At 40.6% G+C, this 16,244-nt stretch overlaps 1 protein-coding gene across 2 annotated transcripts in view; it reads right to left on the bottom strand.

The window, feature by feature from the left end:
• Nucleotides 1–16,244, bottom strand: part of LOC134911077 (DNA (cytosine-5)-methyltransferase 3A-like) — a 104,340-nt gene that overhangs the window by 54,012 nt on the left and 34,084 nt on the right. The window lies entirely within an intron of this gene.

Below are 16,244 nucleotides of genomic sequence, written 5' to 3'. Positions count from 1 at the left end.
AGACTAACTGTACAATGCTTCATCAGAGACTCACTGTACAATGTTTCATCAGAGACTAACTGTACAATGCTTCATCAGAGACTCACTGTACGATGCTCCATCAGAGACTCACTGTACGATGCTCCATCAGAGACTCACTGTACGAAGCTCCATCAGAGACTCACTGTACGAAGCTCCATCAGAGACTCACTGTACGATGCTCCATCAGAGACTCACTGTACGAAGCTCCATCAGAGACTCACTGTACGAAGCTCCATTAGAGACTCACTGTACGAAGCTCCATCAGAGACTCACTGTACGAAGCTTCATCAGAGATTCACTGTACGATGCTTCATCAGAGACTAACTGTACAATGCTTCATCAGAGACTCACTGTACAATGCTTCATCAGAGACTAACTGTACAATGCTTCATCAGAGACTCACTGTACAATGCTCCATCAGAGACTCACTGTACGATGCTCCATCAGAGACTCACTGTACGAAGCTCCATCAGAGACTCACTGTACGAAGCTCCATCAGAGACTCACTGTACGAAGCTCCATCAGAGACTCACTGCACGATGCTTCATCAGAGACTAACTGTACAATGCTTCATCAGAGACTCACTGTACAATGCTCCATCAGAGACTCACTGTACGATGCTTCATCAGAGACTCACTGTACGAAGCTCCATCAGAGACTCACTGTACGATGCTTCATCAGAGATTCACTGTACGATGCATCATCAGAGACTAACTGTACAATGCTTCATCAGAGACTCACTGTACAATGCTTCATCAGAGACTCACTGTACAATGCTCCATCAGAGACTCACTGTACAATGCTCCATCAGAGACTCACTGTACAATGCGCCATCAGAGACTCACTGTACAATGCTCCATCAGAGACTCACTGTACAATGCTCCATCAGAGACTCACTGTACGGAGCTACATCAGAGACTCACTGTACAATGCCCCATCAGAGACTCATTGTACAATGCTCCATCAGAGACTCACTGTACGAAGCTCCATCAGAGACTCACTGTACGAAGCTCCATCAGAGACCCACTGTACAATGCTCCATCAGAGACTCACTGTACAATGCTCCATCAGAGACTCACTGTACGAAGCTCCATCAGAGACTCACTGTACGAAGCTCCGTCAGAGACTCACTGTACGATGCTTCATCAGAGACTCACTGTACGATGCTTCATCAGAGACTCACTGTACGATGCTTCATCAGGGACTCACTGTACGGAGCTACATCAGAGACTCACTGTACAATGCCCCATCAGAGACTCATTGTACAATGCTCCATCAGAGACTCACTGTACGAAGCTCCATCAGAGACTCACTGTACGAAGCTCCATCAGAGACTCACTGTACAATGCTCCATCAGAGAGTCACTGTACAATGCTCCATCAGAGACTCACTGTACGATGCTCCATCAGAGACTCACTGTACGAAGCTTCATCAGAGACTCACTGTACAATGCTCCATCAGAGAGTCACTGTACAATGCTCCATCAGAGACTCACTGTGCGAAGCTTCATCAGAGACTCACTGTATGAAGCTCCATCAGAGACTCATTGTACGATGCTTCATCAGAGACTCACTGTACGATGCTCCATCAGAGACTCACTGTACAATGCTCCATCAGAGACTCACTGAACAATGCTCCATCAGAGACTCACTGTACAATGCTCCATCAGAGACTCACTGTACGAAGCTCCGAGACTCACTGTACGAAGCTCCATCAGAGACTCACTGTACGATGCTTCATCAGAGACTCACTGTACGATGCTTCATCAGAGACTCACTGTACGGAGCTACATCAGAGACTCACTGTACAATGCCCCATCAGAGACTCATTGTACAATGCTCCATCAGAGACTCACTGTACGAAGCTCCATCAGAGACTTACTGTACAATGCTCATCAGAGAGTCACTGTACAATGCTCCATTAGAGACTCACTGTACAATGCTCCATCAGAGACTCACTGTACAATGCTCCATCAGAGACTCACTGTACAATGCTCCATCAGAGACTCACCGTACAATGCTCCATCAGAGACTCACTGTACGAAGCTTCATCAGAGACTCACTGTATAAAGCTCCATCAGAGACTCATTGTACGATGCTTCATCAGAGACTCACTGTACGATGCTCCATCAGAGACTCACTGTACAATGCCCCATCAGAGACTCATTGTACAATGCTCCATCAGAGACTCACTGTACGAAGATCCATCAGAGACTCACTGTACGAAGCTCCATCAGAGACTCACTGTACAATGCTTCATCAGAGAGTCACTGTACGATGCTTCATCAGAGACTCACTGTACGATGCTCCATCAGAGACTCACTGTATGATGCTTCATCAGAGACTCACTGTACAATGCTTCATCAGAGAGTCACTGTACAAAGCTCCATCAGAGACTCACTTTACAATGCTCCATCAGAGACTCACTGTACAATGCTCCATCAGAGACTCACTGTACGATGCTTCATCAGAGACTCACTGTACGATGCTTCATCAGAGACTCACTGTACAATGCTTCATCAGAGACTCGCTGTACGATGCTTCATCAGAGACTCACAGGTGGCCAACTGCAATCTGTACACTACACACTATACCGGGAGCGCAGTATATATAGATATATACCAGGAGCGCAGTATATATAGATATATACCAGGAGCGCAATATATCTAGATATATACAAGGAGCGCAGTATACCAGTAGCACAGTATATCTAAATATATACCAGTAGCGCAGTATATGTAGATATATACCTGGAGAACAGTATACCAGTAGCACAGTATATGGGGAGTGCAGTATATCTAGATATATACCAGGAGCACAGTATACGGGAAGTGCAGTATAGCTAGATATATAACAGGAGTGCAGTATACCAGGAGCGCAGTATATCTAAATATATACTAGGAGCACAGTATATCTAGATATATACCAAGAGCACAGTATACCAGTAGCACAGTATACGGGGAGTGCAGTATATCTAGATATATACCAGGAGTACAGTATACCAGGAGCGCAGTTTATCTAGATATATACCAGGAGCACAGTATATCTAGATATATACCAGGAGCGCAGTATATCGAGATATATACCAGGAGCGCAGTATACCAGGAGTGCAGTATATCTAGATATATGCCAGGAACGCAGTATACCAGGAGCGCAGTATATCTAGATATATGCCAGGAGCGCAGTATACAAGGAGCGCAGTATATCTAGATATATACCAGGAGCGCAGTATACCAGGAGTGCATTATATCTAGATATATACTAGTAGCACAGGTTACCAAGAATGCAGTATATCTAGATATATGCCAGGAGCGCAGTATATCTAGATATATACCAAGAGCGCAGCATACCAGGAGTGCAGTATATCTAGATATACACAGGGAGCGCAGTATAACTAGATATATACCAGTAGCGCAGTATACCGGGAGTGCAGTATATCTATAGACCAGGAGCGCAGTATATCTAGATATAGACCAGGAGCGCAGTATATCTAAATATATACCAGTAGGGCAGTATACCGGTAGTGCAGTATATCTAGATATAGACCAGGAGCGCAGTATATCTACATATAGACAAGGAGCGCAGTATATTTAGATATATACCAGTAGCGCAGTATACCAGGAGTGCAGTATATCTAGATATAGACCAGGAGCGCAGTATATCTAGATATAGACCAGGAGCGTAGTATATCTAGATATAGACCAGGAGCTCGGTATATCTGGATATATACCAGGAGTACAGCATACCAGAAGTGCAGTATCTCTAGGTATATACCAGGAGCGCAGTATATCTATATACCAGTAGCGCAGTATACCGGGAGCGCAGCACTGTATATCTAGATATATACCAGGAGCACAGCATACCAGGAGCACAGTATATCTACATATATACCAGGAGTGCAGTATACCAGGAGCACAGTATATCTAGATATAGGGGGTCATTCCGAGTTGTTCGCTCGTTGCCGATTTTCGCTATACTGCGATTAACCGCTAACTGCGCATGATACGCAGGGCGCATACTCTAAGTATTTTTGCACAAAACTTAGTAGATTTACTCACGTCCGAACGAAGACTTTTCATCGTTGAAGTGATCGGAGTGTGATTGACAGGAACTGGGTGTTTCTTGGCGGAAACTGACCGTTTTCTGGGCGTGTGCGGAAAAACACAGGCGTGTCAGACAAAAACACGGGAGTGTCTGGAGAAACGGGGAAGTGTCTGACCGAACGCTGGGCGTTTGTGTGACGTCAAACCAGGAACGAAACAGCCTGAGCTGATCGCAGTGTAGGAGTAAGTCTGGAGCTACTCAGAAACTGCTAAGAAATTTCTATTCGCAATTCTGCTAATCTTTCATTCGCAATTCTGCTAAGCTAAGATTCACTCCCAGACGGTGGCGGTTTAGCGTGTGCAATGATGCTAAAAGCAGCTAGCGAGCGAACAACTCGGAATCACCCCCATATACCAGGAGCGCAGCATACCAGTAGTGCAGTATACGGGGAGTGCAGTATATCTAGATATATACCAGGAGTACAGTATACCAGGAGCGCAGTATATCTAGATATATACCAGGAGCACAGTATATCTAGATATACACCAGGAGCGCAGTATACCGGAAGTGCATTATATCTAGATATATACCAGGAGTGCAGTATATCTAGATATATACCGGGAGCGCAGTATACCGGGAGTGCAGTATATCTAGATATATACCAGTAGCGCAGGATACCGGGAGTGCAGTATATGTATATATATATATTGGGAGCACAGTATACGAGGAGCGCAGTATATCTAGATATATACCAGTAGCGCAGTATACCTGGAGTGCAGTATATCTAGATATAGACCAGGAGTGCAGTATACCGGGAGTGCAGTATATCTAGATATATACCAGTATCGCAGTATACCGGGAATGCAGTATATCTAGATATAGACCAGGAGCGCAGTATATCTAGATATAGACCAGGAGTGCAGCATACCAGAAGTGCAGTATCTCTAGATATATATCAGGAGTGCAGTATATCTAGATATAGACTAGGAGCGCAGTATATCTAGATATAGACCAGGAGCGCAGCATACCAGAATTGCAGTATCTCTAGATATATTCCAGGAGCACAGCATACCGAGAGTGTAGTATATCTAGATATATATCAGGAGCACAGCATACCAGTAGCGCAGTATACGGGGACTGCAGTATATCTAGATATATACCAGGAGTGCAGTATATCTAGATACATACCAGGAGCCCAGCATACCGGAAGTTCAGTATATCTAGATATATACTAGGAGCGCAGTATACCAGGAGTGCAATATGTCTAGATATATACCAGGAGCGCAGTATATCTAGATATATACCAGGAGCACAGTATATCTAGATATATGCCAGGAGCGCAGTATACCAGGAGTGCAGTATACGTAGATATATACCAGAAGCGCAGTATACCAGGAGCGCAGTATATCTAGATATATACAAGGAGCACAGTATACCATAAGCGCAGTATATCTAGATATATACCAGGATCATAGTATATCTAGATATATACCAGGAGCGCAGTATACCAGGAACGCGGTATACCAAGAATGAGGTTCAGTATATATACCAGGAGTGTGATATACTAGAAGTGTAGTATACCGGAAGAGCAGTATATAAGGAATGCAGTATACCAGAAGTGCAGTATACCAGGAGCACTGTATAACGGGAGTGAAGTATACCAGGAGCACTGTATAACAGGAGTGCAGTATACCAGGAGCATTGTATACCAGGAGCGCAGTATACCAAGAGCGCTGTATAACAGGAGTGCAGTATACCAGGAGCGCTGTATACCAGGAGTGCAGTATACCAGGAGCACTGTAAACAGGAGCGCAGTATACCAGGAGCGCAGTATACCAGGAGCGCAGCATACCAGGAGCGCAGCATACCAGGAGCGCTGTATACCAGGAGCGCTGTATACCAGGAGTGCAGTATACCAGGAGCGCTGTGTAACAGGAGTGCAGTATACCAGAAGTGCTGTATAACAGGAGTGCAGTATACTAGGAGTGCAGTATACCAGGAGCGCTGTATAACATTAGTGCAGTATACCAGGGGCGCTGTATAACATGAGTGCAGTATACCAGGAGTGCAGTATATCTAGATATATACACCAGTAGCGCAGTATACCGGGAGTGCAGTATATGTACGGTAGATATATACCGGGAGCGCAGTATACCAGGAGCGCAGTATATCTAGATATATACTAGTAACGCAGTATACCGGGAGTGCAGTATATCTAGATATATACCAGGAGCACAGTATACCAGGAGCGCAGTATATCTAGATATATACTAGGAGCGCAGTATATCTAGATATATACCAGGAGCGCAGTATACCAGGAGTGCAGTATATGTGTCAGAGTTGGTTTTGTTTGTGTCCCCGGAGGGGGCGCTAGTGGGTCAGTGGAGGTAGGAGGAATGAAGTGAGGAGGCAGTATTGGATTTCTGCGCATGTGCACAATGTAGTTTATTGATAACAGAAAGTCCAGATAATAATGCAGCAGAAAGTAAAACAAACGAATGCAATGGAAATGGCAATGGTAACGGCAATGGTAATGGCAATGGTATAATATGGTTTGAGAACTGAAAGTCTATGGCAAAGTATGTAATATGGAAATGAAACCGGAATGGTTAAAACGTGGAGCCAGCAGAGATGGGAATAATGGTAGCAAACCTGGTAGCAATGCAGGAGACTTGGTGTTAATGTCCACTGTGCTGTTGGAGAAGCACAATCAGCATGCAGGCTGAATCACAGGTGAGATGACAGAATGCACCTGGATAGGGAGTCTCTACTGCTGAAGGCTGGAGCACACTGCAGGTGTAGAAGGTGTGAAGCCAGAAAGGTATTGCTGTGGTGCTGGTGCTTGTAGTTCCACGGAGTAACAGGTACAGGAGAATATCCAGGAACACGGAGGAACAGGAGAATATCCAGGAACACGGAGGATCAGGAGAATATCCAGGAACACGGAGGAACAGGATAACAGGTCCAAACACACGAGTCGCAGGAGTGACACAAAGTTCAGGACAACCTCTGACTCACCCTGCAGCTCCTGATATACCCCCTGACCGGCAGGTATTGGCTGGAGTGAGACGAGGGGGTGCGGCCAAGCTCCGGATTGGCTGCCGAACTTACACTGGGGAAAACTGTCATGGCGGCGCCCATGCCGCGGCCCGGCTGGGACGCGGCGCGCCGACACGCCCGTTGACTCCAGGGGCGCTCCCAGGCCTGAGATGGCATCCACGAGCAGGGCGACAGGTGACAGCAACATGCAGTGACCCCGGACGGAGTCCGCTCCGGCGGACAGACATAACAGCGGTGAGTCGATTCCTGACAGTACCCCCTCCCTTATGGGTGGGCACCGAACACCCACGTGGCTTGGAAGGATGAGACCTGTGGAAAACACGGACCAACCTGGGAGCGTGGACATCAGCAGAGTTCACCCAACTCCTCTCCTCAGGACCATAGCCGTCCCAGTCGATGAGATATTGCAGACGACCATACCGGTGACGGGAGTCCAGGATCTTCTCTATCTCAAACTCTATGCCTCGCTGAGTTGGAATTCTGGGGCCAGCTGGAAGAGCTCTTTGGAAGCGATTCAGGACTAATGGTCTGAGGAGAGAGACATGGAAAGCATTAGGAATTCGTAATGAAGAGGGTAACTTGAGCTTGTAAGCCACAGGATTAAGAACTCTTTCGATGGAGAAAGGACCGATGAAGCGTGGTGCAAACTTCATCGAAGGCACTTTAAGACGAAGATTCCGGGTGGAAAGCCAGACTTTATCACCAGGTTTCAAGCTGGGAACTGCACGTCTCTTGCGGTCGGCAAAGAACTTGTACCGAGCAGAAGCCTTTTTGAGTGAAGTATGAATCTTCTTCCAGATTGTCGAGAACTGACTGAGGGCAGTAGTGGCAGCAGGAACATCGATGCTAGGAAGGTCTTGAAAATCAGGAACTCGTGGATGTTGTCCATAAACAGCGAAGAACGGAGTAGTTTCAGTAGCTGTGTGGTAGCGGAAATTGTGAGCGAATTCAGCCCACGGGAGCAAATCCACCCAGTCATCTTGGGAAGATGATATGTACAGTCTCAGGAAAGTTTCCAACTCCTGGTTTACCCTCTCTGTCTGCCCATTCGTCTGAGGATGATACGCTGACGAGAATTTGAGATGGACCTGCATGGCAGAACAGAGAGCTCTCCAAAACCTTGCCACAAACTGAACTCCACGGTCAGATATTATTTCAGTGGGTAGTCCATGTAAACGGAAAATCTCCCGTAGGAAGATTTGAGCCAGTTTTGGAGCTGAAGGAAGTCCTTGGAGTGGAACAAAATGAGCCATTTTGGTAAATCTGTCGACCACTACCCAGATGGTATTGAATCCTTGGGAGGAGGGAAGGTCAGAGATGAAATCCATAGACAGATGTGACCAAGGACGGCTGGGAATGGATAATGGCTGTAACTGACCTGCTGGAGACTGACGAGGAGTCTTGTGCTGCACACATTTAGGAACTAGAAAGAAAAAGAGGAAATATGCTTTGCGCTTGAAACAATATATCAAAAATAAATGTGCAGTCGGACACAGAAGATAGACTCAGTACAACTTCAGAATAATAATAAAAAAACTCTTTTTATAGTATCAATTGAAGTAGAATATGCAGCATTTAGTAAAAATAAAAAATAAAAAATGAATGACAATTTTACAATTTATCAAATGAGTTATAATATAAATAAAAATTATATTATCAAGCAGCATGCAATAAAACAGTTAAAATAACTATTTCAAGTGGTGATAATAAGAGATTCAAAACACTGGCGTCCCAGTGTATTGGTTTAGATTTGTAATTCCCGCAAGGATATTTTGCAGTCTCACAGTCTCAGATGTTAATTGTAGTTCTTTAGAGGAAAGGTGCAATATGTAATTAATGCTCCCGTGCTGGTTCCTGCGTTGGTATATGGACAGGGTCCTTATTAGATGAAATGCACGTGGAGTAATAGTATATGCTTTATGTCCTGTTAGAATAATAGCAGCTGATAATTGCCGTCTTTCCCAAAATGGTTTTGTTAATTTTAAATAGTGGCAATGTTCAATTAAGTTGGATTTAGCCGCCGTGAACAAACTACTGGAAACAGGTGTTAGGCCCCACAGCGGGGGTCACAAAGAACTCACCCGACTAGTGTTTGTACAGCCGTGCGGCAATGATGAATCCAGCATGCGGCAGAAGACTGTGACCGAAGCTGTCACGGTTATGCTGAGCTGCAGACTAGGTTCTTTCTGCGGGTATCACACGGAACTCACCCGACCAGTGTCTGTACAGCCGTGCGGCAATGATGAATCCAGCGTGCGGCAGAAGACTGTGACCGAAGCTGTCACGGTTATGCTGAGCTGCGGACTGGGTCCTTTCTGCGGGTATCACCAAGTGAGCAGTGTATCGGAAAGTGGGCGTCAACGCGTTTCGTCTCCTAGCAACGGAGACTTCCTCAAGACGGATACTTCCCCTCTCCATGATCTCAATTATATACCTGTCTGATGACTTTCATAGCAATCAGTTGTGATTAATTGGTAATCAATAATATTATAAACGATTAAACACCAAATAAGGGACATACTGGAAATATAAATACAATGAAATGCATGTACAAGTAATACTCTAAAATACTAACCATATGTACTGAGTCAATCTTATATAGTATACTAAAATGTAGACTTAATAATTTAATTGGGATCAATTTAGACTTCATATATCAAAGTCCATCTGGGTTTTTGTTTCACTTAGTTTCTTAGTATTATATAGCTTTTAAAGGTAAACCCACGAATTATGTATAGCTGTTTATTATATATTAATATAATACTTAATAGATAAATTATGAATAAAACTGCAATAGCCTCTGATTTTATTTTTATTTTAACGGACCAGACTAAAAAATAAAAAGATGATGATAAGGATCCAATATTATTCAATAAGGATTTTTTATGCAAAAAGAACATTTATGTTTATACGATTTACTATCTTTATGGAAAACTTTTGGACTATTCGCAAAAACATATATAGAATACAACCAATACTGAATAGAATAATATAATGAAATATGATAATAATGAAAAATAAAAAATAAAAAATAAAAGAATAAAAAAATGATGAATAATGAAAGATGAGAAAAATAAATGTTATGTATTATTTATAAGAACATTAGAATACCTATGCTAAATTAATATTGTTAGATGGAACAGACTAATCTAATAGATTACGCATATAACCATAGAAAGTCTGATCTATTTTTATTTTGTACATATATCAGCAATGGTCAACAAAAAATCTCTGGGCTCTTAAACTGACAGGTTACCTATAAATTTAATCTAGACAGGAATAATCTAAAGCTTCATTAAGACCATTTGGATAAAGGGAATCCAATTTAAAGATCCATGATGTTTCCCCCAAACAAAGTTTTCGGAACCTATCGCCTCCTCTTTTTGTGCTTGTAAATTGTTCTAACCCTACAATAGAGAGGGATGATGGATCACCATTATGCACTCTTGAAAAATGGCGAGACACACTATGAGTTTGAAGTTTTTTAATGATGTTAAGCCTATGTTCTCTAAATCTTGATTTAATTGATCTGGTGGTTCTTCCCACATACTGAAGAGAACATGAGCATTGTAGTAAGTATACACAATATTCTGAGTCACGATTAATAAATTGTTTGATCTGAAAAGTCGTTCCATTAGATTGAGAGGTTACACTAGATACTTTATTCCTCATATATTTACAAGTTAGACACACTTTTTTATTATTACATCGGAAGTTACCTAGCGGTTTCTTTGATAACCAATTAGAATCTGTGTCCATGTCTATTGGTCTGAGAAAACTAGGGGCCAGCATTTCTTTTAGATTGGTATTTCTTTTAAATATGATTAATGGTTTATCCGATAAGCTTTTATTTAGGATTGGATCTTGTTTAACTATCTCAAAATTATTTTGTATTATCTTTTTTATAATATTAGATTTATTATTGAATTTAGAGATAAATTTAACAGAGTCTCCTATTGAAAAATTATTCAATTTATTTTGAGATTTTATTGTTTTTTCTTTATTGGGGTTTTGAGACCTATCTGGTAGATCAATATTGGCCTTCAGAAGTGAATTTGCAAAGAACTGTGAATCCTCTAGGAGATGAGGAGGATAGCCTCTTTCTCCAAACTGTTTCAAAAGAGCTTTAACTTGGGAGAGAAATGTTAAGTCCTCTGAACAATTACGTCTGAGTCTAATGATTTGATTCTTTGGAATATTTTTTAACCATGGTTTGTAGTGACTGCTTGAGTAATGTAGGTAATTACCTGTACCCACTGGTTTAATATAATTGGTGGATATAATTTTATCATTGTCAATTGAGAACGTGATATCAAGAAAGTGAGTAGTGATAGAATCAAAATTATAAGTGAATTTTAAATTATAAGTGTTGTCATTCAAAAAATTAACAAATTTCAGTGCTTGTTGGTGACCCCCATTCCAAATGATAAACAGGTCGTCTATGTAACGGCCATAGAGAACCAGGTTCTCTCTATATGGGCCGCCCCAGATGTACTCCTCTTCGAAGCGGCCCATATAGAGGTTAGCAAAGCTAGGTGCAAACCTGGTCCCCATGGCCGTCCCTAGGCGTTGTAAATAATAGCGAGTGTCAAACAAAAAATAATTGTGAGTTAAAATAAAAGAAATAGCTTCCAATACAAAGTCACGTCTGCCAGGTTTAATATTAGGATCTCTATCCAAATAATATTTGACCGCATTGGTCCCTTCTTGATGAGGTATATTTGTGTAAAGAGATTGGACAGCTAGGGTTAAGAAACCCCAGTCCTTAGTCCAACTTTTTCCTACTGTTTGTTGTAAAATTTGTTGGGTATCTTTAATGTATGATTTTAATGTGGCGACGTGGCCTTGTAAATGGAAGTCAACGAAATGGGATAAATTAGATGTAAGTGAATCCACTCCCGAAATAATAGGTCTCCCAGGTGGGTGTAACAAATCTTTATGAATTTTAGGTAAATGATAAAAAATGGGTGTGACAGGGTGTGAGGGCAACAAAAAATAATACTCATTATCTGATATCACGTCATCTTCTTTCGCCTTTTGTAATATTTTTTTGAGTTCTAATGTAAAGGGGGTACTTGGGTTACTCGATAATGCTGTATAATAGTCAGCATTATTGAGTTGTCTATGAGCTTCCGCAACATAGTCAGATCTAGATTGTAGAACTATCCCTCCCCCCTTATCCGCTGACTTTATTACTATTGAAGAATCATCTTTGAGGGCTTTTATTGCATTTCTCTCTAATTTAGTTAAGTTTTGCATATGATAAACTGAGGATTTTCTTTTATTTCTCTCAGATTTCTGGCACACAGTTTTGAAATCTTTTAAAGTTTTATTATAGAAGACAGTAATGGCAGCACTTTTTTGTTCCAAAGGAAAGAAATTTGATTTCCTTTTAAATTTCGAACACATGGACTCAGAATTATTAGTTGTGATATCAAATAATTTAATTTCCAGATCGGCACTTTCTTGCTGTAATTCTTCTAACATCAAAAGACCTACATTATCCGTATCATCCAAGATGATAGGGGAAGATTCATTGTCTGGATCATGACTATTCAATTTTTTGGTAGCGAAATATCGCTTCCTACAAAGATCTCTAGTAAATTTATTCAGATCAACAAACAACTCAAAGATGTTGGGTTCCTTGCTAGGTACAAAATTTAGGCCTTTTTTTAATAATCGTATTTGGTCAGCAGTAAGATTATGGGAGGATAAGTTATAGATCCCTTTGCTATCTACTTGTACCTCGCTTTTCTTGGACCTCTTTCCTCCGCCTCTACATCCTCGCTTTCTCTGTATCTTTTTGGGGTGTGATTGGATAGGGGCCTGTATGGATTGGGGTGATGGAAAGTGTTCAATCTGGAAAAATCCCCTGACTGTTCAATATGATTAGCCCCAGTCCAATGTTTTTTTGGATGGTCTATACGTTCCCTAGTGCTGGGTCTATTTGGATTGGAGTATTTTTGTGGTCTATTTTGTCTGGGTGTGAATTTTGTCACTTATGAAGCTTCTCGTTAAATATAGAAATGATAAAGTTGAATATACGGTCAATAAAATTGATAAAATCAAAGATGACCTTTTAAGCTTTAAAGATCATCCTCTATTTAAAGAAAAAGACGAACAAATCAACAGTAGAGTCGAAAGGTTTGAGAAAGACCTGATATATAATAAGAAGAAAAAATGGTCTAGAGACCAAGAAGATTATAGATTAAATAAAGTAAGAACCTATAATAAACAAAAAAAATAGATCTGAGACCCTTAGATACACTAGTAATTATTCAAATGAATCCTATTACAGATCCCCCCAAAATAAATCGCAACTGAACCCAGAGGCAGGTATCTCTACACCCAGACAAAATAGACCACAAAAATACTCCAATCCAAATAGACCCAGCACTAGGGAACGTATAGACCATCCAAAAAAACATTGGACTGGGGCTAATCATATTGAACAGTCAGGGGATTTTTCCAGATTGAACACTTTCCATCACCCCAATCCATACAGGCCCCTATCCAATCACACCCCAAAAAGATACGGAGAAAGCGAGGATGTAGAGGCGGAGGAAAGAGGTCCAAGAAAAGCGAGGTACAAGTAGATAGCAAAGGGATCTATAACTTATCCTCCCATAATCTTACTGCTGACCAAATACGATTATTAAAAAAAAAAAAAAAAAGGCCTAAATTTTGTACCTAGCAAGGAACCCAACATCTTTGAGTTGTTTGTTGATCTGAATAAATTTACTAGAGATCTTTGAAGGAAGCGATATTTCGCTACCAAAAAATTGAATAGTCATGATCCAGACAATGAATCTTCCCCTATCATCTTGGATGATACGGATAATGTAGGTCTTTTGATGTTAGAAGAATTACAGCAAGAAAGTGCCGATCTGGAAATTAAATTATTTGATATCACAACTAATAATTCTGAGTCCATGTGTTCGAAATTTAAAAGGAAATCAAATTTCTTTCCTTTGGAACAAAAAAGTGCTGCCATTACTGTCTTCTATAATAAAACTTTAAAAGATTTCAAAACTGTGTGCCAGAAATCTGAGAGAAATAAAAGAAAATCCTCAGTTTATCATATGCAAAACTTAACTAAATTAGAGAGAAATGCAATAAAAGCCCTCAAAGATGATTCTTCAATAGTAATAAAGTCAGCGGATAAGGGGGGAGGGATAGTTCTACAATCTAGATCTGACTATGTTGCGGAAGCTCATAGACAACTCAATAATGCTGACTATTATACAGCATTATCGAGTAACCCAAGTACCCCCTTTACATTAGAACTCAAAAAAATATTACAAAAGGCGAAAGAAGATGACGTGATATCAGATAATGAGTATTATTTTTTGTTGCCCTCACACCCTGTCACACCCATTTTTTATCATTTACCTAAAATTCATAAAGATTTGTTACACCCACCTGGGAGACCTATTATTTCGGGAGTGGATTCACTTACATCTAATTTATCCCATTTAGTTGACTTCCATTTACAAGGCCACGTCGCCACATTAAAATCATACATTAAAGATACCCAACAAATTTTACAACAAACAGTAGGAAAAAGTTGGACTAAGGACTGGGGTTTCTTAACCCTAGATGTCCAATCTCTTTACACAAATATACCTCATCAAGAAGGGACCAATGCGGTCAAATATTATTTGGATAGAGATCCTAATATTAAACCTGGCAGACGTGACTTTGTATTGGAAGCTATTTCTTTTATTTTAACTCACAATTATTTTTTGTTTGACACTCGCTATTATTTACAACGCCTAGGGACGGCCATGGGGACCAGGTTTGCACCTAGCTTTGCTAACCTCTATATGGGCCGCTTCGAAGAGGAGTACATCTGGGGCGGCCCATATAGAGAGAACCTGGTTCTCTATGGCCGTTACATAGACGACCTGTTTATCATTTGGAATGGGGGTCACCAACAAGCACTGAAATTTGTTAATTTTTTGAATGACAACACTTATAATTTAAAATTCACTTATAATTTTGATTCTATCACTACTCACTTTCTTGATATCACGTTCTCAATTGACAATGATAAAATTATATCCACCAATTATATTAAACCAGTGGGTACAGGTAATTACCTACATTACTCAAGCAGTCACTACAAACCATGGTTAAAAAATATTCCAAAGAATCAAATCATTAGACTCAGACGTAATTGTTCAGAGGACTTAACATTTCTCTCCCAAGTTAAAGCTCTTTTGAAACAGTTTGGAGAAAGAGGCTATCCTCCTCATCTCCTAGAGGATTCACAGTTCTTTGCAAATTCACTTCTGAAGGCCAATATTGATCTACCAGATAGGTCTCAAAACCCCAATAAAGAAAAAACAATAAAATCTCAAAATAAATTGAATAATTTTTCAATAGGAGACTCTGTTAAATTTATCTCTAAATTCAATAATAAATCTAATATTATAAAAAAGATAATACAAAATAATTTTGAGATAGTTAAACAAGATCCAATCCTAAATAAAAGCTTATCGGATAAACCATTAATCATATTTAAAAGAAATACCAATCTAAAAGAAATGCTGGCCCCTAGTTTTCTCAGACCAATAGACATGGACACAGATTCTAATTGGTTATCAAAGAAACCGCTAGGTAACTTCCGATGTAATAAAAAAGTGTGTCTAACTTGTAAATATATGAGGAATAAAGTATCTAGTGTAACCTCTCAATCTAATGGAACGACTTTTCAGATCAAACAATTTATTAATCATGACTCAGAATATTGTGTATACTTACTACAATGCTCATGTTCTCTTCAGTATGTGGGAAGAACCACCAGATCAATTAAATCAAGATTTAGAGAACATAGGCTTAACATCATTAAAAAACTTCAAACTCATAGTGTGTCTCGCCATTTTTCAAGAGTGCATAATGGTGATCCATCATCCCTCTCTATTGTAGGGTTAGAACAATTTACAAGCACAAAAAGAGGAGGCGATAGGTTCCGAAAACTTTGTTTGGGGGAAACATCATGGATCTTTAAATTGGATTCCCTTTATCCAAATGGTCTTAATGAAGCTTTAGATTATTCCTGTCTAGATTAAATTTATAGGTAACCTGTCAGTTTAAGAGCCCAGAGATTTTTTGTTG

The sequence above is a fragment of the Pseudophryne corroboree genome, chromosome 4 (assembly GCF_028390025.1).
Source record: "Pseudophryne corroboree isolate aPseCor3 chromosome 4, aPseCor3.hap2, whole genome shotgun sequence".
Classification (NCBI taxonomy): domain Eukaryota; kingdom Metazoa; phylum Chordata; class Amphibia; order Anura; family Myobatrachidae; genus Pseudophryne; species Pseudophryne corroboree.
The sequence above is the reverse complement of the archived record's forward strand: the minus strand, read 5'-3'. Positions and strand labels throughout refer to the sequence as shown.